Source organism: Apodemus sylvaticus, chromosome 23 (assembly GCF_947179515.1).
Source record: "Apodemus sylvaticus chromosome 23, mApoSyl1.1, whole genome shotgun sequence".
NCBI classification, from domain to species: Eukaryota; Metazoa; Chordata; class Mammalia; order Rodentia; family Muridae; genus Apodemus; species Apodemus sylvaticus.
In genome coordinates this window covers 50,755,410-50,780,465 of record NC_067494.1, presented here as the reverse complement: position 1 = coordinate 50,780,465, position 25,056 = coordinate 50,755,410, and the positions used below count along the sequence as shown (strand labels likewise).

Sequence of the window (25,056 nt, the reverse complement as noted above, 5' to 3'; positions counted from 1 at the left end):
GTGCTCACATTCATCTGACTGTGTGTCCTGACAGTGGATGCACTGTGACCAGCTGCCTGCCGCCTTTTATGGGCCTTTTTCCATGAAGAATTAAAATTCATGACAATATTGAATTTTTGGCTTATTCTTCACCTGACTGAATTCATATTACCACAATAAAGAACACATTCTACTAGTGGAATAATGAGATCCATTATCTCTTTGTCATCTTTTTTTTTATCATTTCACTCTTTCATTATATTTTCATCAGAAGCATTATTCCATATCATCAAGATCTTCCAGTCCCTTAATCTACTTTTTCACAGTTATGATACATATTTTTTTTTATTTTGTCCACAAAACAGTCTAAGGTCTATCTACTTTTTTCAGATTATCTGCCTTATATTATGTACTTATTCTGAATAAGTCCAGTGATTTGTGTCCTAAAACCCAGTGAGGTTCCTGACTACTATAGAGTAAGAATCACACAACTGTAATTTGTTTTGTTTCAAAGGCAGTACCTCTAAAAGCATCCTGGTCATTATCCAAGGACAGCAGACTCCATAGCTGGGTCAAATACTTCTCTTAGTTCCCTGTGATTATTGCAAATATCCTACAGTGTATCAGAGTCCAATAATGTCAGACTCTTACCACTGACCATATTCAAAACTTTAAATTTAATATTTTTTAATACTCATAGTTTATGACCCATTTCCTTTATCCACTCTTCAATTCATCAGATATGCTAAAAACTAAACATCCACCCTCCTCCCAGGACAGTGATTCATGGCTCCTTCTCCATCTTCTACTTTTCCAATCTACCTTGTGCTCAAACCTCTACCATCTGACTTTTGACTTGTAGGTGCCACACATCTTTTTATTTTTGAGTTAACATTTCATCTCTTCATCATCCTTTAGTTTTTCAACTAAATGGATTTTGGCCAATATATAAAAACATAAAATTGTAGTCATAATTTTGTACTATTACATTTTTATGTAAATGAGTCATAAATCCATTAAGTAGTGATTTCCCATTTTTCTCCCCAGACCATTCTTTTTACTATAAGGACTGCTAGGCGAATGCTTTATTGCTGAGTTGCACCCCTTGTTCTCAGACTATTATTTAATATTGTCTTTCTAAAGTTCTATTTCATTCATCCAAACCTCTGTATGTGCCCTGTGGCTCTAACTTTATTATTCTATTGTTCATATCATGAAAATCAATTGGTACATCAATACAGATAGCTACCAATCTTTATCATTATATGGCAGCAGATTTCCTACAATTATACTGCCTAATGACCAACTAGACATTCCATATGGCGAATACTATTTATTAGGAATTCACTTTGTGAAAACTAGTAGGCACTACTCTAAACAAGAATTTGAACTTTATGTTTAATAATATTTCTGTGAAGCAATTACTATCATTCTTCTCATTTTGCAGATGACTGAGTTATAGTAAGACTGTTTGCCCTGGGGCACATTGCTTAGAAAGCAACTTTAAACAATATATTAAATAATCTGATTAGAAGTCTTGTACAGAACCAAAGCTAGAGACACGGAAATCCTCAGGACCACCTCTGCTTCTCTCCATAGAGTTATATTCCCCTTCTGTTCCTTTCCCTGCCTAATGTCAAACAGAACATTAAAATAATGTATTTAAACTAATTTTGTGTTTGGTTCATTTAAAAATTGTGAGTTAAAAGCCTCCTGAGATAGTTTTCTTCCAGCGATAAATTTCTTCCTAGCAATATGAAAGCACTTATTACAAAGCACTTATAATCCAAACAATGTTTCAGGATTCAAAATGAGCAGCAGTTTGTGTTCAGACAGAAAAACAATGTTTCAAACCATGTGTGTGTGTGTGTGTGTGTGTGTGTGTGTATATGTGTGTGTGTGTATGTGTGTATATATACATATATATACATATAATGTATACATATATATGCTTAGTCATTTTTAGCAGATATTTTATTTATTTACATTTCAGTGTTATCCCCTTTCCTGATTCCCCCCCCCAGAATCCCCCTATCCCATCCCTTCTCCTCCATCTATGAGTGTGTGCCTCCACCCACCCACCCACTCTCACCTCCCTGCCCTCCATTCCCCTTACACTGGGGCATTGAGCCTTCATAGGACCAAGGGCCTCTTCTCCCATTGATGCCCAACAAGGCCATCCTTTGCTAGATCTGCAGCTAGAACCATGGGTTCCTCCATGTGTACTCCTTGGTTGGTGGTTTTAAATTAATTTCTCTAGTTTCGGGCTCTATATTTTGTAAGGGGTTTGCTTTAAGTATTAGAGAACAGGATTTTTCTTCCCAAGGTACCATCTTTTGTTGAATACCATAGCCAGGCTCTGTCATGACTGTCCTGAGGCCTTAGAATGCTGTTCTGCAATGAGTCATTAAGGAAGAAAGGCACTTGCAATGAAGAGTAAAGCCTCATAGCTGTTGTCCATTACATAAGCACCAGAACACAACTGTGACAAGTATACTAAAATGTTTTTTCTTTGACCCATGATTATTACGTGATGTTTGGTAAGAAGGAGCGAAGGTCTTTTTACTTGAGTCTATTTTTTTATTATTTATTGTAGGCCTTTACTGGAAGTGTTCTATATGGTTTTATAATACCTTATATGGTTTTCATCACTTATTTTTATGAATTATTACTGATATTTATAATCAAGCTATAAATAGTTCCATTTATTGTTTTAACATGTTTTAGACAAAAAAATATTTTTACATGTTTAAAGTGCCCAAAACTCCATCTTCTACTCCAATTTTAAAAATATTTTAATATATTCTTAGAAAGTTTAATATGGTGTCTTAGAATTTTGTTGTTGTGAAAAGAGATCATGACCATGTCAACTCTTATAAGGGAAATCTTTAATTAGACTGGCTGATAGTTCAGAGGTTAGCTCATTGTGGCAGGAAGTATGGTAGCACACAGGCAGGTATAGTACTGGAGAAGGAGGCAAGAGTTTTCCATCCAGACCGGCAAGCAGCAATAGAGATCCTGGGTTTGGCTTGAGTATTTGAAACCTCAAAGCTCACCCTAAGTGACTTCTCCCAATACCTCCCCACACACTCCATAAGGCCACAGCTAAATCTGTGAGTCTAAAGAAAAGTGTGCGGGAGTGAGAAATTATGCCTTCTGTTTATGTGTCTCTAAAAGATGCCGACTTTGACTATAGTAGATGAGTTGTTTTAGGCATTAAGTGTTTGGGATCAAGAAAATGATTTCTTCATTTTTTTTCTAAGTTGAGTCATAGTTTACAAACTATTGCAAACTCTTTGAATATATTTCACAGTACAAATTTCTAATTATTAATTCTGTTTTATAATTTTCTCTATGAAGTCTACCTAGAGAATATATATTTCTCCACACAAATATCTAAGTCTTTTTTATTTTATTTTAGTATTTATTGGATAATTATTTAAATTTCAAATGTTATCCCCTTTCTGGTTTTGCCCTTGGAAACCCCTATTCCATCCCATTTCCTCGGCTTCTATGAGGGTGCTCCCCTTGCACCCACCCACTCCTGCATCTCCATCCTGGCATTCTCCTACACTGAGGCATTCATCGAGCCCTCACAGGACCAAAAGTCTCTTCTCCCATTGATGCCCAGCAAGGCCATCCTCTGCTACATATGCTGCTGGAGACATGGTTCCCTCCATGTGTTCTCTTTGGGTGGTGGTTTAGTCCCTGGGGTCTGGTTATTGATATTGTTGTTCTTCCTATGGTTGCTAAACCCTTCAGCCCCTTCAGTCCTTTCTCTAACTCCTCTATTGGGGACCCCAAGCTCATTACAATGGTTGGCTGCCAGCATCCTCCTCTGCAAGGGTCAAGCTCTGGCTGAGACTCTCAGGAGGCAGCTATATCAGGCTCCTATCAGCAAGCACTTTTTGGCATACCATGTGTGTTCTTTGGAGACTGGGTTACCTCACTCAGGATGATATTTTCCATTTCCATCCATTCGCCTGCAAATTTCATGACGTCGTTGCTTTTAATAGATGGGCAGTACTCTATTGTGTAAATGTACCACATTTTCTGTATCCATTCTTCTGTTGAAGGACATCTGGGTTATTTCCAGCTTCTGGCTATTATAAATAAGGCTGCTTTGAACATAGTGGAGCATGTGTCGTTGTTAGATGTTGGAGTATCTTTTGGGTATATGCCCAGGAATGGTATAGTAGGGTCCTCAGGGTAATACTATGTCCAATTTCTGAGGAACCATCAGATTGATTTCCAGAGTGGTTGTTCAAGCTTGCAATCCCACCAAAAATGGAGGAGTGTTCCTTTCTCCATATCTACACCAGCATCTGCTGTCCCCTGAGTTTTTGATCTTAGCCATTCAGACTGGTGTTAGGTGGAATCTCAGGGTTGTTTTGATTTGCATTGCCCTGATAACTAAGGGTGTTGAACTTTTCTTTAGGTGCTTCTTGGTCATTCGATATTCCTCAGTTGAGAATTCTTTGTTTAGCTCTGTACCCCATTTTTCATAGGGTTATTTGGTTCTCTGGAGTCTAACTTCTTGAATCCTTTGTATATATTGGATATTAGCCCTCTATCAGAAGATCTTTTCCCAATCTGTTGGTTGCCGTTTTGTCCTATTAACACTGTACTTTGTCTTACAGTAGCTTTGCAATTTTATGAGGTCCCATTTGTCAATTACTGACCTTAGAGCATAAGCTATTGGTGTTCTGTTCAGGAAAATTTCCTCTGTGCCTATGTATTCAAGGCTCTTCCATACTTTCCTCTATTAGTTTTAGTGTATCTGGTTTTATGTAGAGCTTTTTATGCACTTGGATTCTGTCTGTACAAGGAGATATGAATAGATTGATTTGCATTCTTCTATATACTAACAACCAGTTGAACCAGCACTATTTGTTGAAAATGCTGTCTTTTTTCCAGTGGATGGTTTCAGCTCCTTTGTCAAAGATAAGTGACCAGAGGTGTGTGAGCTCATTTCTGGGTCTTCAATTCCAGTCCATTGATCTCTCTGCCTGTCTCTGTACCAATACTATGCAGTTTTTTTTTTTTATTACCAATGCTCTGTAATACAGTTTGAGGTCAGGGATGGTGATTCCTTTAGAAGTTCTTTTGTTGTTAAGAATAGTTTTTGATATCCTGGGTTTTTGTTATTACCAATGAATTTGCAAATTATTCTTTCTAACTCTGTGAAGAATTGAGTTGGAATTTTGATGGGGATTGCATTGAATCTGTAAATTGCTTTCGGCAAGATGGCCATTTTTACTATATTAATCCTACCAGTCTATGAGCATGGGAGATCTTTCCACCTTCTGAGATCTTCAATTTCTTTCCTCAGAGACTTGAAGTTCTTGTCATATAGATCTTTCACTTTCTTGGTTAGAGTCACACCAAGATATTTTATATTATTTATGACTATTGTGAAGGGTGTTGTTTCCTTAATTTCTTTCTCAGCATGTTTATCCTTTGAGTAGAGGAAGTTACTGATTTATTTGAATTAATTTTATATCCAGTCACTTTGCTGAAGTTGTTTATCAGCTGTAGGAGTTCTCTGGTGGAATTTTTGGAGACACTTGAGTATACTATCATATCATCTGCATATAGTGATATTTTGACTTCTTACTTTTCAATTTGTATCCCTTTGATCTCTTTTGTTGTCTAATTTCTCTGGCTAGAACTTTGAGTACTATATTGAATAGGTAGGGAGAGAGTGGGCAGCCTTTTTTTTTGTCCCTGATTTTAGTGGGAAACGTTGCCAACATTCCTTTATATTTTGTGTCTGAGTAGTTACAGGTGATACTATTTCTTCTGAAAAATATGTTCCAGACCTGTCACCTCATTACTACGTTACCTTACTGTGACCTAAGTTGAGCAGCATATCCTACCTTGATACTATTAGAATCCTCCTAATCTTGGGTTCTTTCCTCTTTCAGTCTTTCTTGTCTACTGTCATTAGAATGAACCTTGAACACTAACATTTTGGGTCCATGACTTTGTTTATCAGATAAAGGTGCTTGGTGCACAAGCCTGAGTCCCTGAATTCTATCCTATGTAGTGGAAAAAGATATCAAGCTCCTGTAATTAGTCCTCTGGTTCTATAGGTGGACACACCACACAGACACACACACACACACACACACACACACACACACAGAGTAAATAAATAAATAAATACATAAATAATTAGTTCTCTGGTTCTACAGTTGGACACACACACACACAGAGTAAATAAATAAATAAATAAACTCTTTAAATCTACCATTCTGATCATTATTTGAAACTGTGAGCCTCCAGGGGCTCATCACTGTCTTAGATTAGATGTCCAACACTACAGACTGGTCCTAACGTTAATTCCCTCTTTCGTGCTCTTGGAGCTCTCAGTTCCAGAACTGGACACGCTTTCTTGTCTCTTTTGTTAGCTTTCCTTGGAATAGTTTTCTCCCCCCCACCCCACCCCCCTGATCCCATGACTAACTGGCTCTCCCCTCTCCATATGCCCTTGGGTAAACTTTCTCTGGCACTCCTCCAGCACCTGAAGGAATGAGGTGCCTCACTTCTAATTTCTCAAAGCACCTTGGGTGCAGATCAATCATGGCAGTTTTCCAACTACAATACACATGTAAATTTACACTCCTATCTCCAACTAATCTTGAACTTTCTAGCAAGAGGAGACTACTTTCAACTCTACCTCCTCAGGCAGAGCTACAGAGCATAGTAACCGAAACTGAACAGGTGAAGAAATGATTATAAGCGAGTCAATGAAAGAAAGAATACATTAGAAGTACTTTCATCTTTTACTAAATTTGTTCTTTGAGAATTTTCATACATGTATGTAATGGGTTCTGATTACTGTCACCCTCCCATTCATCTTCCCACCCTAATTCTTCACCTACTCATTCCAACTAGTCCCCTTTCCACATCTGTGTCCCTTTTGTTCCACAGAGTAGAATTTCTATAGAGCAAACACATAAAATTATAGTTAATATATGAAAAAGCAACAGACAAAAGGTTCTGTTACATAGGCCTCGTGGAGAACAGAAACATGTACAACTTGTGTCTATGCAGCAGAAAAGAAAAATATGAATAAGGATGGTTTTTCAAATGTGCTTTACCGTGACCTTTACCTGCATTTTGAATGCCTTGCTCCCTTTGACGGTATTGTAATCCTCTACACAAAAATGTTCAGTTTTGTGTGTGTGTGTGTGTGTATGTGTGTGTGTGTATGTGTGTGTGAAATTCCTGTTCAAGCCAAACAGCTTATGAATAAATAATGCGGGAATTTGTCTTCCATGACCGTTTCTGTGGGCAAGTGCTATGAAATTCTTGTGCAGAAAATACAAACTAATTCTAAGGGATCCTATGAGAATATGAATGTTATGAATTAGAGATTCAATCAAAAGAAGACAAAGTGTCCCTACCACTTGAGTCTGTGGCTAAATGCCACAGAAAGCCTTCCTCTGATCTTTTCAGTGACCTTTTCAAATACTAATTAGTTATTTTAATGGTCTATGAATACAAATAGGTGTTTGTCACTGTCCTTCCTACAATGCATTATAAGGCATTAGCAAAGCAAAATAAATTTGATAGTGAAGGTTTAATTGCACAGCTTGAACACACACTTCAGTAGGCGATGCAAACCCTTCTCAGTAGGTGCCCTATGAAATGAAGTGATTTTCATGAATAATTCATTTTTATTACAAAAAAGCACTTCTGGTAAGATACAATTTGCAATAATGGTTTCCAAGATAGATCAGTGAGAATCTGAGGCTGTCATTGTTAATTTGTTTTCGTTTAGATTCGAAAGGTCACTTGGCACTTGCACCATGGGAATGAGGACTGCCTTTTCTGTTTCTCCATGTCAGCATGCTGCGTTCCTTATTTTTCTTTTTTTTTTTAAAGATATTTTTAAAACCATAACAGTAAAGAATTTTGTTCTGGTGCAAAAGAGGCCGAGAGGCACGAAACCCCACTCCTGAAAGAGCAGTGTCTACCCCCTGTGGCTCATCACCATGCCTTCCGACCTGGCCAAGAGGTCACCCCTAAAGAAGGAAATGGAGACACTGTCACAGAACCTCAGGTGGCAGAGGAGAAAATTGAAGAGGCCAATTGAGAGAGACCACAGAAGTGGGTTTGCTGACCAAGGAGATGGAGGACCTTGAGATGACCAAGACTGCTGCCTGAGCTGTCACGGGCATCCTGGCTTCTCACCCCAACAGTGCTGATGTCCACACTATCAACCTCTCCCTCACCTTGCATGGTCCAGAGCTGCTCAGCGACACTGAACTGGAATTAAACTCAGGACGGCGCTATGGCCACATTGGCTTAAAAGGAATTGAAAAATCCATGCTGCTCTCTGCTACTGGGAAAAGTGAAATGCCCATCCCTGAGCACACTGGCATCTACCATCCGACTCCTAGTCATCGTGAGATGCCTCCTAGTGGACAAAAACACCCTTGCAGTGTGTGATGGAGGTGCACACACAGCGGGTCATGCTGGAGAGAGGCTGAGCGATTCCCTCATGAGGATATGGAGTGTGAGAAGCTCATGGAACTCTACGAATTGCTGGAAGGCCTGGAGGCTGACAGAGCCTAGGGCTTCAACGATCTTACATAGATTGGGTTTAGCACCTGCCGTGCAGCGCCAGAAGCTGAGACTTCAGTGGTGCCTGGCTGATGAGATTTGCTATTGTTAGAGCCCTCTTTATTTGGCTCTTCATGCTGCTTCTGGATGAGTCTACCAACCACCTGGACCTGGATGCTTGCATATGGCTGGAAGAGGAACTTAAGACTTTCAAGCACATTCTGGCCCTTGTGTCCCGTTTCCAGGGCTTCCTGAATGGGGTCTTTACCAATATCACCCACATGCACAACAAGAAGCTGAAGTATTACGCGGGTAATTATGATCAGTATGTGAAGACACGGCTGGAGATGGAAGAGAGCCAGATGAAGAGGTTTTACTGGGAACAGGACCAGATAGCACACATGGAGAACTACATTGCCAGGTTTGGCCATGGCAGTGCCAAGCTGGCCCAGCAGGCCCAAAGTGAAGAGAAAATACTACAGAAAATGATGGCATCTGGACTGACAGAAAGAGGTGTGAGTGAGAAGATGTTGTTATTTTATTTCCCACCGTATGGTAAGATCCCACCACTTGTCATCATGGTGCAGAATGTGAGCTTTAAGTACACAAAAGACCAGCCTTGCATCTACAATAGTCTAGAATTTGGCATTGACCTTGACACTTGAGTGGCTCTGGTAAGACCAACGGAGCAGGCAAGTCAACACTATTGAAGCCTGCTAACTGGAGAGCTTCTGCCTACAGATGGAATGATCTGGAAGCATTCTTGTGTCAAGATAAGGTGTTAGCATTAGCACGGACAGGAGCACCTGGACCTGGACTTTTCATCGTTAGGAGTATACATGATGAAGAGCTACCCAGAGATCGAGGAGAAAGAGGAGATGAGGATGATCATTGAAGATATGGCCTCACTGGGAAACAGCAGGTGAGTCGAATCTGGAACCTGTCAGATGGGCAGAAGTGCCAAGTGTGTCTGGCCTGGCTAACCTGGCAGAACCCTCACATGCTCTCTCTGGACGTGCCTACCAATCACCTGGACATAGAGACCACTGATGCTCTGGCAGATTGTCGCGACCACCCTTGCCGGCAAGGAATGACGCAACACAGGAAGATCTTCTCCAAGCAGTTTACTCAGGATCCCTGTACAAGCTTCTTCTGACCCTGGAGAGAATAAGCCAAGTCCTTAAATACTAATACCAGCCAATCAGGCTTAGCCACATGGGCATTGCTGATAGGTTGTATCCATGCAGAAGGCGCAAGACTCAACAGGCTCCACCCAAATAAGGAGTTGTTTACTATGGGGAGCCTGCCAGCGGGAAGGCGGAAAGCAAAAACCGGCGCCATTTTAAGGGCACGGTAGCAAACAGCTCCCTACAGCAGATGCCATCAATGAGTTTGAAGGTGGCATGATGCCAGTCAGCCACGACTTCAGATTCATCCAGCAAGTTGCACAGGAGCTTTGGTTCTGTGAGAAACAGACAATCACCAAGTAGCCTGGAGACATCCAAGCCTACAAGGAGCACCTCAAGTCCAGGCTGGATGGACGTACCAAGAGGACACACAACGCGAGACTCAGCTAGGCTTGGGTCAGGAATGCAGCAACCTGGAGACTGCCAGCTGGCACCTGACCCTGCACTCCCTCCTCGCTGCAATTCTGCACCCAGCCTCTCCTGCCAGCCTGCCTTCACTGCATCATATCCCCAGCTGGACAGCATCTGTCTGCTTCTCACCTTCCTTCCATTTGGGTCTGTCTGTCTGTCTGGACTCAACTGGCTGTTCTCTCCAGACCCTTGCTGGTTACTTTGCGCTGATGCATGCAGCCAGGGCCCAAGCCCTGGAAGGATTCAAGAGTCTCTCTTTTATTTTTTCTGTTTACTGGTAGAGCCGTTAATGATATCATATTTAATTTTTGAAAGGGTATCATTCTTTTAAACCAGAGGAACATTAAAGACAATGAGCAAAGAACAAATAATGTGATTTATTGAATATAAGTCTAGCAATAGGATTATTTATGTAATGAACAAAACTGTAATAAACATAGAACTATCAACATTTCATTAACAAGTATATAATTTAATTGCTTTACGTTCAAATTTCTATATGTTACATAAAACTACACAAGCATAAAATGTGTCAATAAGATCAAAAAATATAGTTATGGGTTTACAGGGTTAGATTAAAACAGTTTCTTTATTCATTGCCTTATTTGTCTTTTAAAGGTTAGTTTATTTAAAATATTTATATTAGGAATTATAGTTAATTTCAGCCTTTTATGGGTTTTGGTGATGTTGGAGAAATATTGCCAGCCCATCACCCCTAATCTTTATTGCTTCTGGTTTGGAGCTCTTTGCCAGGGCCTAGTCCTGGTCAGTATTTTAATAATTATTTGACAGTGTAGATCTATGCGTCATCTACCAAGTGTTCAATAAAGAAAAAAGAAGCTAAAAAATTTTTGTATTATCTAGTAAAAGTTTTATGCTACCTCAAACAAAATAAAAATTTATAAAACTTCCTCATGTTTAATACAATACATACGAAGAACTTCTCCCAATTTCTACTAATGACCTTCTGACATAAGTAACCTGGATATAAAATTTTTGAATATAAAAATGCATCGGCCTCTTCTATGGGCTGAGTAGCTCTGATTGAAATCATGGTCATGGCATGACGTCTGTAAGAATTCTGTGATGCATGCTTGAAATCCAAGCACTCAGGTTGAAGGAAAAGGTTTACCAATTAATTGCTAGATTGACACTACCCAGTAAGACCTAGTCTCAAAACAAAATACAAACAAGAGTCTTATGGTGATTTTTTTTTAATCCTGAAACAATAACCTTCCATAAGAAGGTTATTTTTTTCACACACAAATGTAACCACGTTGATTACTGTTTAAAGAAGGCAGGGAAAACAGTAGTTTAATTGTGAAGATGGTGTGAAATCCTGTCAGGTTTCCTTTCCTACAAAATACATTTGAATTGCGGGTAATAGATTCCATGCTATGTGCCTAATACAATAAAATGTTGCATTTAGGGAAAAAATGACGTATGAGATATTGTCTAAACATACTCTGAATTTTTACTCCTGGATAGGAAGTACTATCCTTCTTATCTCTCTCTACTTAATACAAGATCATTGTCTCAGAACAGTTTTTTTTTTAATTTATTGATATATTTATTTACATTTCAAATGATTTCCCCATTTCTGGACCCCCACTCCCCGAAAGTCCCATCAGTCCCCTTCCCTCCCCCTGTTATCCCACCCAACCCTTCTCACTTCCCTGTTCTTATTTTGCTCTATACTGCTTCACTGAGTCTTTCCAGAACAAGGGGCCACTCCTCTGTTCTTCTTGTACCTCATTTGATGTGTGGATTATGTTTTGAGTATTCCAGTTTTCTAGGTTAATATCCACTTATTAGTGAGTGCATACCATGATTCATCTTTTGAGTCTGGGTTACCTCACTTAGTATGATGTTCTCCAGCTCCATCCATTTGCCTAAGAATTTCATGAATTCATTGTTTCTAATGGCTGAATAGTACTCCATTAGTACTTTTAATCTCAGCTACGACTTAATGACAACGTAAAAGAGTGAAGCCTCAATAATTCTAAGCACAATGGATTAGATTTAAACTTCTAAAAGGTAAAGAATTCTTCCTCAGATATCAAAACAGGCAAAGACATGACCTTTGTTTTCTGTCAGGCAAACAAGTCTGAGAGTTAAAACAGTCTCTGATTACAGGATTCCTTTTAGCCTTTGCCTAATTGGGCTGACAACAGCAACAGCATTTGGATCCCTGATGACACGGAAACATTTTTGAAGTTCTGCTTTCCTAAAGGTCAAGAGATTGTCGTGGTTGCTGGCACTCACTGCCTCGGTTATGTTTGAGCAGAGACCCCCCAGTTAAGGAATTGCTCAATGGAAGAATGGATGCAAAAAATGTGGTATATATACACAATGGAGTACTATTCCGCCATTAGAAACAATGAATTCATGAAATTCTTAGACAAATGGATGGAGCTGGAGAACATCATACTAAGTGAGGTAACCCAGTCTCAAAAGATGGATCATGGTATGCACTCACTAATAAGTGGATATTAGCCTAGAAAATTGGAATACCCAAAACATAATCCACACATCAAATGAGGTACAAGAAGAACGGAGGAGTGGCCCCTGGTTCTGGAAAGACTCAGTGTAGCAGTATAGAACAAAATCAGAACAGAGAAGTGGGAAGGGGTGGATGGGAGAACAGGGGGAGGGAAGGGGGCTTATGTGACTTTCGGGGAGTGGGGGGCCAGAAAAGGGGAAATCATTTGAAATGTAAATAAAAAATATATTGAATAAAAAAATTAAAAAAAAAACCAACAGATCAGTGGTTCTCAACCTTCCTAATATTGTTGTTGTGATATTTTATTATTGTGTCTCATGTTGTGGTGGCTCCCAAACATAAAATTATTTTGTTGCTACTTCTAAAAAAAAAAAAAAAAAGGAATTGCTTCCATCAGACTGGCCTATGGTAAGGTCTACAAGGCAATGGTTGATTGATGATTGATACTGGAGGAACAGCCTACTGTGAGAAGCACCACCCCTAGGCAGGTAGACCTGAGCTGTATAAACATGGAGCTGAGCGCAGACCTGTGACTAAGAAGAGAGGAAACTGTCAGTCAACAACAAGTCAATATGTGCAAGCTAGTAAGTAAACAGCATAGTCCCACAGTGTCTGCCTCAGGTATTGCTTGAAGACCTGCCATGATGTCTCTCAATGAAAGGTTGTAACTTAGAATTGTAAGGTGAATAAATCTTTTCCTTCACGAGTTGCTTTTGCTCATTGTACTTATCACAGCAACAGAATGAAACAAAGACACTGACTCAGGCAGAATCAAAGATGGCATCCATTTTGTTTGGATGTCATACTCTGAATTAGTTTTTCATTACCAGCTCTACCATATGATGGTAACCATCAGTGTCTCAGAAGGAATTTCCTCTTTTTTTCTTCTAATTCTAGGACCTCTATTGATTGCCTTGGTTCGTGGTCACATTTATGATGCTCGTCCAACACTGATCACAATTCTTCCTGTTCCACTTCAAGGGCTTCATCTCAAGAATCATAACAACTGTGACTTTGAAGCAGGATTGGAAATGTGTCCCTTGTTTGATAATGTTTTGACCTTCCGCTCCTTCAATGTATTCTAGCATATCAAGTTCTTAAGAAACATAGACGCAAAGAAAAACAATGGAGTGTTTTGTGTGGCTTCTGTCCTATCTGTAGTTACTTCCCTTTTGACTCTTCATGTGTTTCGGCTTAGAAAATAAATCTCTTTTAAAAATCATTTTTATTGAAAATGAATTTTTTCACACAGTATATTCTGAACTGGTTTTCCATCTACAACATCTCCCAGAATCTTCCCACTTTCCTACTCACCCAACTTTAGGCCCCACCTCTCTCTAATAAACAAGCATAAAAAAGCAAACAAAGAAGAATTAAGGAATAATAACAACAAAGAGAAAACCCAAGAGACATATACACACATATACACACACACACATATATGTATAAATATCTATAAAAACATAAAATTATAAACCATAATATTCAAGCAAAAGACTAATGAGACAAAACATGGCCCCAACAGCTATATGAGACAAAAAGTCTACAGAAGTATTACTGACTTTATTTTGTGTTGGTCATTTATTGTTAGGGTTGGGACCTGTCCTGAACTATAGTTAATATTCCCATTGAGCTCTGCTGTAGAAAACTAATTGTTTTCCTTTTTTGAAGAGATATCAATTGGAGGTGGCTTCTTGGTGAGGAGTGGTAACTCTTTCCCTCTCTCTGCCCTTGGTTACAATCCGACTTGAACATGTACAGCTCCAGCGGATACTGCTACAGGCTCTGTGAGTTCATGTGTGTACCAGGGCTGTCGTGTCTGAAAGGACTTGGTGTCATCCATCACCTCTGACTCTTAGAATCATGTGCCTTCTCTTTTGCATAGGTCTGTGAAGCCCCGAGGGGAAGGGTTAGATGAAGACATCCCATTTAGGACTGAGTGCTCCGTCTCTGTACGCTGCTCAGGAGTAGGTCTCTGTATCAGTTCCCATCTTCAAGAAGAAGCTTCTCTATTGATAACTGATCCAGATTCTGATCTATGGGTAGAGCAGAATGTAGATAGGAGATGTCTTAATGCTGTCTTTGGCAGAACAATAATATTTGGTTCTCCCCTAGGCCCATGACCTATCTAATTTTATGCTTTTGGCCACCTGCATGGTGCTAGCCATAGTTTCATCTCAGGAAGTAGATTGAAAATTGAATCAGGTAGTGGTCGGTTATCCCCACAAACTTGGTACCACTATTTTACCAGTGTCACATAGACAAGACACTATTGTAGAACACAGGATTTGTAGTTTGGTTGGTGTTTCCCTTTCTCCTGTAGCCAGGCAGGCCTTCCAGCGGAGCTGTACAAACACCAGCCCACCCACAAAACATTTGACACAAAATGTCTCCTGTCTACAAGATTCAGGGACAAAAATGGAGCAGAATGGAGGGAATGGCCAACAGAGATGCCTTACGATTCACCCAAAGTCTTTGTCTCTATCACATTAAGATTAGCTTAAATGCTAAACATTGTTTGTGCATAAATGGAACTCCTGTGTAACTAGGTTTATTTTTGTTTTCTTTGTGTTCCTGTTTAAGATGCAGCAATAGTCAGTTTTGATTGACAACTTGACACAATGTAGACTCATCAGGGAATAGAGTTTCAATGAGAAATTGTCTAGATTAGGTTTGCCTGGGCGCGCCTAGCCAGATTATTTTCATCGAATTAAAGGAAGTGGAAAGACACATCCTGAATGTGGGCAGGGCTGCTTCATGCGTTGTTCCTAGAACTGAGTGAGAAGGAAAGAATGACTTGAGTACCAGCATCCATGCAGTAATTCATTCTCTTGCTTTTGACTGTGGTTGTAATGTAACCAGCTGCTCCTAGTTCCTTCTGCTTTGAGCTCCCCACAGTGATGGGTTGTTGTGGGGGGTGGTTCCATAATTGTTTCTTGATTGGCTCAATAAAGATGGCAGAAGCCCGTTGCTGGGCTAGGATATAGAGGTGGCAAGTCCGGGTCCCAAGAGGAAAAGCAAGAGGTGAGATAGAGAAAACGGCTTTTTTATGATCAGGCTTTGGAGAGAGGAGGGCAGACACCATGTAGGCCTGAGGGCTATTAGAACTGGTGGTGGCCTCAACCACCAACACAGGATAGCTGATGAGTTTAGGACAATAGATTCCAGGCCCAGTGGTTGTATAATGTGGCTGATTTTAAAATATGAAGATTGGGGTATTCCAATTACAGCGACTCAGATGGGCAGGAGAAAGCCGGCCTCCTGGGTGGCCTGTCCGTGGAACCGAGCAGTAGCTCCAGGTGTTTTCAGGAGGGATGGTTGGTGAGCCCCGTAGCAAGGCAGCTGGAGGATCGGATCGGAATGGGTGGCGCTCTCGGGAAAGCATTCGGTAGCCATGGGGGCTGAGTGGATTGCAGGCGAGCGGCTGTCGATCCCAGAGTCTAGCTGGAACAAGCGCGTTTTTAAAATTACATGCAACAGGCTGTAGTCTATAATTGTAGGTCAAACAAACCCTTTTCTCCTTAAGATTTATTTTTATTGTGTTTTGCTTCAGAAAGGGGGAATCAAGTTTACAGAGCTGCTAAGTCAAGTGTGGTAACATAGTACTCTAAGTACAACAGCGGCTAAGACAGAAGGATGGAGAGAAGGAGCCAGTCTGATACTGCACAGGCAGATCCAATGTCAGCCTCCTATTCCTACCAGTCCTCCATTATCTGGGCACCTCTCTACCCACCTTTCATCACATCTGCTGATCCAGAACCATACAGACCAAGAATGCCAGAGGCCTGCCGCACCAGGATCATCAAGATTAGGCCCCTTCCCAATACCTACCACAACAGGAATATCCAGGACTAAAGCCATCTAGAAGGCTAAAAGCCCGAGAAAAAAAAACACAGTCAACAAAAACCAGGGCAATATGACACATCTGGAGCACAGCTATCCTACTACAGCAAGCCCTGACTATCCCAACACAACTAAAACACAATCTTAGAAAGATGATAGAGGTCTTCAACAAGGAAACTTAAAAACTACAGGAAAATACAATTAAGTAGGCAACAGAAAGAAATAAAACTGTTCGAGACCTGAAAATGTAAACTGAGGGAATCCTAGAAATGCAAAACCTAGGGGAGAGAACAGGGACCACAGATACAAGCATTGCCAGCGGAATACAAGAAATGGAAGAGAAAATATCGGCCATAGAGGCTACAATAGAAGAAACTGACACATCAGTCAAAAACACTAAAAACAGACACAAAACATCCAGGAAATCTGGGGTGGTGTGAAATGACTTAACTTAAGACTAGAAGGTAAAGAGTCCCAGTTCCAAAGAACATAAAATATTTTCTTTTTTCCCCTTGGTTTCTTATTTATTTACATTTCAAATGTTGTCCCCCTTTCTGGGTTCCCCTCTGCAAACCCCTCTCCCATCCCTCTACTCCCACCTCTACGAGGGTGCTCCCCCCACCCACCCACTCCTGCTTCACTGCCCTAGTGCTGGGGCATTGAGCCTCCACAGGACAAGGGCCTCCCTGCCCATTAATGCCAATAAAGGCAATCTTCTGCTACATATGCAGCTGGAGCCATGGGTCCCTCCCTGGGCACTCTTAGGTTGGTGGTTTAGTTCCTGGGAGCTCTGTGTGTGTGTGTGTGTGTGTGTGGTCAATTAGTTGATATTCAACAAAATCATAGAAGAAAACTTTCCTAACCTAAAATAAGAGATGCGGCAGCAACCATGGAAAAAACCATAGGACAGGAGGAAAGCAGACCTGCTCTTCAGAACAGCAATGCAGACTGAGTTTTGAGTGAGCAGTGAGCTTTCTCCCTGTGGACTGGGAGGCAGGGGATTCAGGTGGCCGACAGAGAGATAGAGATCCACGCCTGCTCCTGCATCAACCGTCAGTTTGTCAGACTATCCTTCAATGATGCTCTCAAAGTGAGTAATCCCATGGTAATGGTGGACATAGATGTGCATCTGTGCTCAAAGAACAATACTAGATATTGTTCTTTATCATTTACACACATTTGGTAAACTCTTGGTAGCTTACTCTTCAGGCTTTTAAAAATGTCTGCTTTCTGGAGGTTTTGACTCTCTTTGCATAACACAGCCTTACATATGGTTTCTCAGGTGAGCAAAATGAGGAAAGGGTAGCAGAAAGAGAAGCAACAGCGTCTTGTCCCCTTGAAAATCACTCCTCTGTGGCATCTACTGTGAACACGATTGGCTTTGAGGCTTCCAAAGTAAAAATCCCATTTTTTTCATGGAAGGTCTATTTAATCTATTCTGAAGAAAGGACAAAATTGAGTACTCTTAAGTTATTGTCAGTGTTTTATCCAACTATCTCTGTGGTGGAGAAGTTCACAGCTGATGGGTCTGCCCACTGGAGATGTCTGGAGGATTTTGTCAGGATTGTTTTTTAGATCCTCTAAAGGACTTGATGAATCTAGGAAGGTATGATGGTAAGTCTGGATTTACATGAAGCATATGTCTTACCTCAGCTGAACAGAGGGGACAGATTAATTTTGTTTGTTTGTTTGTTTGTTTATTTATTTATTTAATCTATTTACAGTCCAGCTGCCACCCTCTCCTGTTGCTACCTCCCACAGTTCCCTGTCCCATTCCTCCTCCCAACGTCAGGCATTTTTCCCTCCATGGGGCCTCAAGTCTTAGGCACATCTTCTTCCACTGAGGCCAGATCAGGAAGTCCTCTGCTGTATATGTGTAGGGGGCCTCACACCAGCTCCTGGATCCTGCCTAATTGGTGACGCAGTGTCTGGGAGCTCCCAGGGGTCAGGATTAGTTGAGACTGCTCTTCTTCCTCTTCTGCTTTTTCCATCCTTCCCATAATTCAACCAATAGGGGTCCTGACTTCAGTCCAATGGTTGGGTGTAAGTGTACTGCCTGGTTTTGTGTGTGTCAACTTGACACAGGCTGTAGTTATCACAGAGAAAGGAGCTTCAGGTGGGGAAGTGCCTCCATAAGATCCAGCTGTGGGGCATTTTCTCAATTAGTAATCAAGGTGGGAGGGCCCCTTGTGGGTGGCACCATCTCTGGGCTGGTAGTCCTGGGTTCTATAAGAGAGCAGGGTGAGCAAGCCAGGGGAAGCAAACCTGTAAGCAACATCCCTCCGTGGCCTCTGCATCAGCTCCTGCTTCCTGACCTGCTTGAGTTCCAGTCCTGACTTGGTGATGAACCTGTTGGTGATGAACAGTAGTGTGGAAGTATAAGCTGAATAAACCCTTTCCTCCCTAACTTGCTTCTTGATCATGATGTGTGTGCAGGAATAGAAACCTTGACTAAGTATCTGTGTCTGTCTCTGTCAGCTGGTGGTGAGGCCTCTCGGGATCTCCTAGGCTCCTGACTGTAAGCACACCATAGCATCAGTGATAGTATCAGGCCTGGGTGTCTCCCCATGAGATGGATCCACAGTTGTGCATGTCAGTGGATTGCCTTTCCCTCAATCTCTTCTTCATTTTTGTTCCTGAAATTCTTTTAGACAGGAACATTTCTTGGTCAGAAACTTTGACTGTGGGTTGGTAACACCATCCCTCCTCTTGAGGCCCTGTCTATCTACTAGAGGTAGACTCTTCCAGTTCCCTCTCCCCACCACTGGTCATTTCATCTAAGGTAACTCCCATTGAGTCCTGAGAGTCGTTCACCTCCCAGGTCTCTGGTACTTTCTAGAGGATCTCCCCACCTCCCACTTCCCACCTCCCACCTTCTGTGGCTGCATATTTCCATTCATTCTGCTGGTCCTCGGGGCTTCTCTCCTGTTCCCCTCCCCATACCTGATTCTGTTACCCCTTTTCCTCCCCACCCTTCTGCAACCCAAGTCCCTCCCTCTTCCTCTCATGATTATTTTCTTCCCCCCTCTAAGTGGGATCGACACATCCTCACTTGACCTTTCTGCTTGTTAAACTTCTTAAGTTCTGTGGGTTGTATCCTCAGTATTCTGCACTTTTTGGCTAATATCCACTTATTAGTGAGTACATACCATGTGTGTTCTTTTGGGTCACCTCACTCAGGAGGATATTCTCTAGTTCCACCCTTTTGCCTGCAAAACTCATGTCTTCATTCTTAATAGCTGAATAATATTCCATTGTGTAAATTAACTACATGTTCTGTATCCATTCTTCATTTGAGGGACATCTTGGTTGTTTTCAGCTTCTGGCTATTAAAAATAAGGCCACTATGAACATCATGGAGCATGTGTTCCTGTGGTATGGTGCCCAAGAGTGGTATAGCTGGGTCTTCAGGTAGGTTTATTTTCAATTTTCTGAGGTACTGGCAGCTTGATTTACAGAGTGGTTGTACCAGTTTGCAATCCCACCAGCAATGGAGATGTGTTGCTCTTTCTCTTTTTCTAGTGCTTCTTGGTCATTCAAGATTCTTGTCCCTAATTTTAGTGGGATTGCTTCAAGTATCTCTCCATTTAATTTGATATTGACTGATGATTTTCTGTATATTGCCTTTACCATATTTAGGTATAAGCCTTGAATTTCTGATCTCTCCAATACTTTGAACATGAAGGGATGTTGTATTTTATCAAATGCTTTTTCAGCATCTAATGAGATGATCATGTGATTTTTTTGTTTACATAGTGGATTTTGTTAGTGGATTTTTGTATATTGAACCATCTCTACATCACTGAGATGAAGCCCACTTAATTAAGGTGAATGATTGTTTTGCTATGTTCTTGAATTTAGTTTGCTAGAACTTTATTGAGTATTTTTTGCATTGATATTCATTAATGAAATTGGTCTGAAGTTTTCTTTCTTTGTTGTGTCCTTGTTTGGTTTAGGTATGAGAGTAACTGTGGCTTCATAGAATGTAATAGGTAGTGTTCCTTCTGTTTCTCTTGTATGAATAGTTTGAGGAATATTGGTATTTATTAGTTATTCTTTGAAGGTCTGATAGAATCCTGGGGCTTTTTTTTTTTTTTTGGTTGGGAGGTTTTTAATGACTTCTATTTCTTTAGGTGATTTGGGACTGTATAGATAGTTTACCTGCTCTTGATTTAACTTTGGTATGCGGTGTCTGTCTATAAAATCATCAGTTTCATCTAGCTTTTCAAGTTTTGTTTAGTAAAAGCTTTTGTAGTAAGATCTAATAATTTTTGAATTTCCCCAGTTTCTGTTGTTATATCTACCTTTTCATTTCTGATTTTGTGAATAATCTGGATATTGTCTCTGTGTCCTTTAGTTAGTTTGGCTAAGGGTTTATCTATCTTGTTGATTTTCTCAAAAAAGCAACTTTTGGTTTTGTTGATTCTTTGTATTTTTCTCTTTGTTTCTGATTAGTTGATTTCCTGCAGTCCAATTCTTGGATGTGTTTGCTTGTTTTTGTTCTAGGGGTTTCAGTTGTGCTATTAAGTTGCTAGTGTAGGAGCTATCTCTCCAGTATCTTTATGAGGGCACTTAGTGCTATGAATTTTCCTTTTTGTACTCCTTTCATTGTGTCCCATAAGATTGGGTATGCTGTGTCTTTTACCACTTAGAAACATGATTTGCAGATTGTTAGGGACACCTCCAAATATTGCGGTCATGAAATTTTTTAGGGGTTTGGTTTTCTTTTTCATTGATATTCTAGGAAAGAAGCATCTATGTCTGTACAGTCTAAGGATGGGAAGAAGTCACTGCTGACTGTTAGTTCCATCCTGACCTGACATTCCCCTACACTTGGGCAACTAGCCTTCACAGGACCAAGGGTCCCTCCTCCCATCGATGTCCAACAAGGCCATCCTCTGCTACATATGTAGCTGGAGCCATGAGTCCCTCCATGTGAACTCTTTGGCTAGTGGTTTAGTCCCTGGGAGCTCTGGGGGTACTGGTTGGTTCATATTGTTGTTCCTCCTATGGGTCTGCAAACCCCTTCAGATCCTTGGGTCCTTTCTCTAGCTCCTCCACTGGGGACCCTGTGCTCAGTTCAGTGGTTGGGTGAGAGCATCCCCCTCTGTATTTATCAGGCACTGGTAGGGCCTCTCAGGAGACCACTATATCAGTCTCCTGTCAGCAAGCACTTGTTGGCATCCACAAAAGTGTCTGAATTTGGTAACTGTATAAGGGATGTACCCAAAGGTGGGGCAGTCACTGGATGGTCTTTCCTTTAGTCTCTTCTCCACACTTTGGCTCTGTTTTTCCTCCCATGGGTATTTTGTTCCCCCCCCCTTTTCATTCTTTTTTAAATTTTTTTTTATTGAATATCATCTTCATTTACATTACCAATGGTAAAACCTTTCCCGATACCCCCCTCCCCTAAGACACCCCAAGCCCTCCCCTTCTTCCTTCCCCCTGCCTCCACGTATATGCCATATATGCCTCTCCACCCAACACACTCCTTCCCCCTGCCCCCATTTCTCTTTGTTGGGGCCTCTGTTGAGCCTTTACCTGACCAAGGACCACTCCTCCCAGTGATGACCAACAAGGCCTTCCTCTGCCACATTTTTGGCTGGAACCATGTGTGCTCCTTGGTTGATGGTTCAGTCCCTGGGAGTCTTGGGGCATCTGGGTGACTGAAATCATTGTTCTTCCCATGGGGCTGTAAACCCCTTCAACTCCTCTGGACCATCCTCCAGCTCCTCCATTGGGGACACCATGCCCAGTTTTTTCCCCTTTTAAGAAGGACCGAAGTATCCACACTTTGGTCTTCCTTCTTCTTAAGCTCAAGTGGTCTGTGAATCGTATTTTTGGTATTCCAAGCTTTGGGGCTAATATCCACTTATCAGTGAGTACATACCATGTGTGTTCTTTTGTGATTGGGTTACCTCACTCAGGATGATATTTTCTAGTTACATCCATTTGCCTAAGAATTTCATGAATTCATTGTTTTTAATAGCTGAGTGGTACTCCATTGTGTAAATGGATACATTTTCTGTATCCATTCCTCTGTTGAGGAACACGTGGTGTAGAGAGCCTTATTGAGGTGCCATGCCACCTGGCAGGAACTTGACATCGACCAATGTTAACTTCCTCATCCAGCCTTTGAGTGGGAACTCCTGTGTTAGCCATAATCCCCTCCACCTAGGGTGGAGTGCTCAGACAAAGGTGAAGCCTATTGTTCTTCAAGGACCTGCAGTCTCCTGAGAAACACTAGCCACCTGTGGAGCAACTGAACTGATTCTGCTGAGAAGCTTCCAGACTTTCCCCCCTGCATGCATATATATATATATATGGAGTTCTTCATTAAACTTTGAGACCTTGGATAGCAGGTGTTGTTTTGGCCTTCATCTCTTTTTTGCCACCTTCCCATACATCCCCAGCTTCCCTTCCAGGTAACCCGTTTGATGTAACTGCGGGCAGTTACAATGTGGGTTCTTTTCAGCTCCTGGCTATTATAAATACGGCTACTATGAACATAGTAGAGCATGTGTCCTTATTTTATCTGTTAGAGCATATTCTGGGAATATGGCCAGGAGTGGTATAGTTAGGTCCTTAGGTAGTACTATGTCCAATTTTCTGAGGAACCGCCAAACTGATTTCCAGAGTTGTTGTACCACCAGCTTGTAATCCCACCAGCAACCTCTTTCTCCACATCCTCACCAGCATCTGCTGTCCCCTGAGTTTTTGATCTTAGCCATTCTGGATAGTGTGAGGTGGAATCTCAGGGTTGTTTTGATTTTCATTTCCCTGATAATTACACGTGTTGAACATTTCTTTAGGTGCTTCTCAGCCATTCAGTGTTCCTCCGTTGAGAAATCTTTGTTTAGCTCTGTACCCCATTTTTAATAGGGTTATTTTAGTTCTCTAGAGTCTAACTTCTTGATTTCTTTGTATATCTGTTGGTTGCCGTTTTGTCCTATTGTCAGTTTCCTTTGCCTTACAGAAGCTTTGCAATTTTATGAGGTCCCAGTTGTCAATTCTTGATCTTAGGGCATAAGCTATTGGTGTTCTGTTCAGGAACTTTCCCCTTTGCCCACGCCCTTGAGCCTCTTTACTACTTTCTTCTCTGTTAGTTTCAGCGTATCTGGTTTTATGTGCCATCGTTTTTTGTTAAGAAGTAGTTACTGACAGATACACTGATGATGCACTTTAAATGCCATCTCTTTTCTTAATTTGAAAGTCAATGGTTTTAGCACATACTTTGTGAATTTCCTTTCCTTCCCTCATTGGTTTTGCCTCTCTAATCCCAACCCAAATCACCAACAACAAAGAGACAGCCTGATTTGCTATCACCATGTGTCTTTTGATCATGATGTTCATGACAACCCTTCCACAACTAAGCATGTTAGCATCTTGGTTTGTTTCACAATCTTCTATAAAATAATCATGCCATTATGGGATCTCAAGATTTTAACCTTTATCTCTGTCTTTGATGATAGAAAATACATAGAGTCTATACTGAGTCATTTAAAACATAGAACATACCAGAACAATGTTAATTGTCAATTCCTTTATTTTGGCCTACAGTGAGAGAAAATAAGACTTTTAGAATAAAAAAAGGTTTTGCTGTGATTGTTTATTCCTTGGATCACAGACTCAGGAGACAATTTTGGACCAGCCATCCCACTCAAGGTCGGCAGATGAGGATGCTCAGATACCATGTGCTATGTTAGCAGTGCACTGTTATTTTAGAAAACAATATAAGTTATTTAGCATCTGATTGGACATTTTTATGGTATACTTTTAATTCTTTTTTTATAAGATAACAAACCCAAAAGGTTTATGCTTCTTAATTCATAAAACTACATACATTTCTAATCTTTTTTTCCAGAGGAAGCTTTATCAAGCAGTCAGTTTCTGAGCTTTGGTTTAATTTGTACTGTGAGCTGCTGCAGACTAAAGACTACTGTCCTGTCAAGAAACAGGATCACTCCACTCCCTGAAAGCTGTAGATGTTGTTATTTTTCTCCTGTGAACCTCCGTAGGGAAGCTTCAGAGAGGGCAATGAATGAACGAATACTCCTGGCATTAAAAATCAATCTGTACTGTGCAGATTTAACACTTAGGTGCAACCTTGGCTTGGCCAGAGAATCAAAAGCACAAAAGGACCAGTTTTACTTGTTTAAGCAGAGAGAATGCTACATAGAAATCCATCTTCCCAACTGTGCTGCGAGTCAGTGAATATGATCAGATAGGACAGCCGTTTGTCTTCTTGTAATGACCCGATGTCTCAGGAATTACATTTCTTTTCTGCAATCAATCACTTTTCAGTGTATTTCTGGAGATCAATGACCAAAATTCAACTTTATTGTCCTTTCTCTCCAGTGAGAAAAAACACTCTCAAATGGCTGCATTGCAAGAGCCAGTGAGCAATGTGTCTATATTCTTTCTGGTCAGTTTTGAAAACATAGTATTTATTTTACCACATAGTGACCTACTCAGATCTTAAAACCTTATTCTTTCTTTGTTTAATAAGATGTGTTTTTGCATCTTCTGATACCAGGTCACTTCCTGCTTATTGGCCAC

The 25,056-nt window shown here is 40.8% G+C and overlaps 1 pseudogene; it reads left to right on the top strand.

Annotated features, from left to right (window-relative positions):
• Window positions 1-7,243: 7,243 nt before the first annotated feature.
• LOC127673757 (ATP-binding cassette sub-family F member 2-like) lies at window positions 7,244-13,739 on the top strand (annotated as a pseudogene).
• The last annotated feature ends 11,317 nt before the right edge of the window (window positions 13,740-25,056 follow it).